Source organism: Gymnoscopelus braueri, assembly GCF_963280865.1.
Source record: "Gymnoscopelus braueri genome assembly, chromosome: 6".
NCBI lineage: Eukaryota > Metazoa > Chordata > Actinopteri > Myctophiformes > Myctophidae > Gymnoscopelus > Gymnoscopelus braueri.
This window is the reverse complement of record NC_137607.1, coordinates 23,614,284-23,618,576: the sequence shown is the minus strand read 5'-3', so window position 1 is coordinate 23,618,576 and position 4,293 is coordinate 23,614,284. Positions and strand designations below refer to the sequence as shown.

Sequence of the window (4,293 nt, the reverse complement as noted above, 5' to 3'; positions counted from 1 at the left end):
TGTGTGTGTGTGTGTGTGTGTGTGTGTGTGTGTGTGTGTATATATTTCCCCCATATGACGCTGATATGTCTGCTGAATTGAATTTATTAGAGCATTTAAAAAATATGTGGGCATATTTTGCCATATTTATAACAATATTGATGATTATAACGCTTGCAACACAATTCTGAATGCAATTCTCTGCGTTTGCAGTGGGCAGGTCAGGAACATGGCCACCCTGAAGGACAGTAAGTACTTTTTATGTCAACTGTTACAGACTGTTACAGGTTCTGCCACACAGCTGAATACACATAATCTACTATCCTAATATATACAGTGAAATGTATATAACAAACAACAATGAATAGTAACTTGATAAGAATGACCTAAGTTACTTTTTGCACAATTCAAGTGATGGTACAAAGTCACTGTATACATAGGAGGCATCAGCAAGCATGCTTTTGCTGTTTTGTTGTTGATACTGGAGACATTGAGGGCTGTTCTTGTGTCCTCTAGTCACCATTCGGTTGAAGTCCATCAAAAATATCCAGAAAATCACCAAGTCCATGAAGATGGTGGCAGCTGCCAAGTATGCCCGTGCTGACAGGGCCCTGAAGCCTGCCTGTGTCTATGGAACCGGAGCCCTGGGTATGTATGCATACAGTATTATACCTACACAGTAAAATCCTCAAGGTTAATTTAAGTCTTTTGAGTGTAGAAATTGACCTTTTTTGGTTCCATTTTACACTCGAGTTAGATTATCACTGAAGATTTTACCGTGTAGACTTGAACTTTGTATGTCTGCTAATTGAATGATTAATTCAACCAGTTATTATTTCAACGGGGAGATCAATTAGTTCTGTCCTGTGTTTACGTCTGCAGCTAATCTTGCATTCTACTAGGACGATCAGCTTCATATTTTGTGTGCAGGCTGGGACCTCAATTCTTCTTTTTTCTTTGTATAATATAATCGCAGTGCAATCATCCGTCCAGGTTATGAGATGAGCATTGCACTTATAGACCTGAGCTAGTCAACTGCAGACATGCACCAGTGCTGCTGCTTGAACACAAACATGCGTATGATACCTCGTCCCCAACCAATCTTAAATCAATACAGCCAGTAACGTTTTGGCATTTAGGTTTGATTATGTTTTACAGTTTGTCCTATTTGAACAACCTTTGACGACTGGTGATACAAATATAATTGACACCAGTAATTAACAATCAGACTTTGTGGATTACAGAGACATTTAAGACATCTGTTCAGAATTACAGGCAGGAGTTTACTGACATTGGAGCCTATGGAGCTATTATTGTAACTTGGTTTGTCCTAGCGATGACAACATGCCACCCTACTTTTACACTACAGTAGAGATGATGTACAACTGGTTCAAATGCCGGTCTGTTGGAAAGGCTTATTATCGGTATCAGCCGAGAACGCAGGAGTCTATCCCCGTTTCAATGCACTAGAGATGGATTGCTGAGGTGGAGCGCCACACCTACCATCAACTCCCTGTGCTTACCGCACGATTTGCCCCACCCAAGCCATGCTACTCATACGCTGAGTTGGCAGTGCCCGGGATCGAACCCATGACTTTTGGTCCAAAGGCGAGAGCTATACCGACTAAGCTACCCCTGTATGCCATATATTTCATGCCGTGCTACTCTTTCATGGCTTTAAGTAGACATTTTTATTGCATACATCGCTTGAGATTTGTGCTCTGCTGAGCGCACTTTTCTAGTTTGTACTCAAAAGGACATTGAAGTAAAGGTCATACCAATATATACAGTATTAGTTGAATTGGTTATTTTGTTGTGGAACGCTGATCTTTGAATCAGACTTCCCATATGTAATGGTTTTGTTGTACTTTATTCCCCAGCCCTTTACGAAAAGGCTGAGATCAAAGCACTAGAGGACGCCAACAAGCACCTGATCGTTGGTGTGTCATCTGACCGTGGTCTCTGTGGTGCCATCCACTCTGGTGTTGCCAAGGCCATAAAGGCTCAGATTGCCACTCTGACAGAGGCTGGGGGCATACTTCACAGGTATATGACGTTCAAGTTGCAGAAGAGTTGGGACTTCAAAGAAAGAAGTCAGGTCGTGTTTAGCTCCTGTCCAACTGTGATGTCAAACATGACCAATGGCAGATTACTTTACCATTCTTTACCCAACTGCCCTGATGGAAGATGCTGAAACACTACAATACCTTTTTATGGATGTCACTTTGCAGCATTGCATTGCAGAAATACTCTGCATCTGCATGCAGAACAGAAATGGGATGCATGAAAACATGAGGGTTAGTTATGTTTAAGCCAGCTAAAATAAATAACATAATATTTATGATGCAGTGTTTCCCCTAGGATGAAGTTGTTGCAGCGGCTGTGAATATTTGTCTTGCATGCAAAATGTTATTTTTGCCCTCAAAATAAGAAGTCTGGTGTCTTTGATGTAAATTGGGCGCATTAGTCACATTACGCTAACACTGTTTTGCTGCATGACAACAAAAACTATCCAGTTTCACAATTAATTAATTAAACAATTAATTATAACTTTATTAATAATTTAGTAAATTATCTCCTGATGCTACCTAGTAAGAAGCCAACAAGTTCAAATGGCATCACATAAAGAGTAGTCTCGCATGGCCAGACTGTTGCCTCCCACAATTTTCAAATGCTTCCGGTACGGTCTGGAGCACGGAAGCTCTGATCATGAACAAGCAATAAAGCGGATGTGACGCCTCCTCCCCACTTCCGTTTCCTCTTTACAGTCGCTCAAATTTATCCTAATATAAATCAAAATCATTTAAGTATATATTGCTTGCTCCTTAGCAGAAATGGAAATTAGAAAATTAAGTGTAAAGATATTTTGAAATATATTTTTGTGAACGGAAATGACGAACAGTTTTCGTGTTCTGATTTCGGTCTAGTTCCAGACTATATGGCGTTTGGAGATTGTGGAATAGTTGTCTGGCCACGTAAGACTACATACAGTGTTTTTACCCTAACATAACATGGTATAATCTTCCTCCCATCATTCAGGACTCATGGAAAGCACATTCTGCTAAACTTCAAGGAACTTGGCCGCCTGCCTCCCACGTTCAACGACGCGTCCGTCGTTGCCGCAGAGCTGATCAACTTAGGATACGAGTATGACCAGGGGACGGTCGTCTACACAACAACTTTAAGTAAGGAAGGCCTACCTTCATCATTCCTGGCTGCTACTCTGTCATTTAGTTTGACATGATGTGAAGTATTGCAACAAGTGTACAGTAATTGAACACGTGTGCATCACCTTTCCCCCATACAGGTCTGTCATCTCTTACAAGATAGACAAGAAGCCTCTGTTCTCCAACGATACTGTTGCTAGCGCAGGTATGGCATTTTACTGAAGTTCAAGTAAACTACAGTGGATTTTATGTGTCGAACCAGTCACTCACTGTATGCGATCTTGCCTGACAGAGGCCATGGGCATCTACGACGACATCGACGCCGACGTCCTCAGGAACTATCAAGAGTTTGCCCTGGTCAACATCCTTTACTACGCAATGAAGGAGTCGACCACCAGCGAACAGAGCGCTAGGATGACGGCTATGGACAGCGCCAGCAAGAACGCCTGTAAGACATTCTAAAGAATAGTTTAACATTTGTTTTGTTTTACTCCCATTGTCCAGTAGGAGTTGATCCATTCACTGTTTAGATTTAGTCATATGGCTTATTATGGTTCATGTTTAGCATTGATACTAAATTATATATTTCCCTCTCTCTAGCCGAGATGATCGACAAGCTGACCCTCACCTTTAACCGAACCAGACAGGCGGTCATCACCAAGGAGCTCATTGAAATCATTTCTGGAGCTGCTGCTCTGTAAGAACTTTAAAAGTTGTCTCCATCTGTTCTCCTGCCTCAACCTGCTTTTCTGTCTTTCCTCTTAAAGGAACACTTTTCAGCCATGTGTCCATACAACGGTCCTCACTAATGCTCGCTATAAGAAGGTACCATTTCTGTCCACTCGCCCTGTGTCTGAGGCGGGTGGTGGCGTGGATAGAAAATGTACCTGTTGATGACATCGTTGGCAGGGATTTCATAAGCCAATGGAAACTACAGGCTTGGTCTTCCTGGAACGTTAAGCTAAATAGTAGCCATGACTGTTAAACAAGATGGGGTCTAATAGCAGTGTGGCTCCCATGTGGATCTGGGACTAAATGTGTCCAGTCTGTCATCAGTCATATCCATAGATCTATAAATTAACAATCTTTGTAAGTAAACTTAATTAGATTTTATTTACATATTTTTCTTTTGGCTTTTTCTGCCTTT

The 4,293-nt window shown here is 41.5% G+C and overlaps 1 pseudogene across 1 annotated transcript; it reads left to right on the top strand.

Annotated features, from left to right (window-relative positions):
* The first annotated feature begins 210 nt into the window (after nucleotides 1-210).
* Nucleotides 211-3,847, top strand: LOC308087778 (ATP synthase subunit gamma, mitochondrial-like; annotated as a pseudogene). The gene is made up of 7 exons (XR_013935084.1): nucleotides 211-227; nucleotides 496-627; nucleotides 1,860-2,025; nucleotides 3,019-3,164; nucleotides 3,287-3,351; nucleotides 3,439-3,594; nucleotides 3,747-3,847. The product of XR_013935084.1 is annotated as an ATP synthase subunit gamma, mitochondrial-like (transcript).
* The last annotated feature ends 446 nt before the right edge of the window (nucleotides 3,848-4,293 follow it).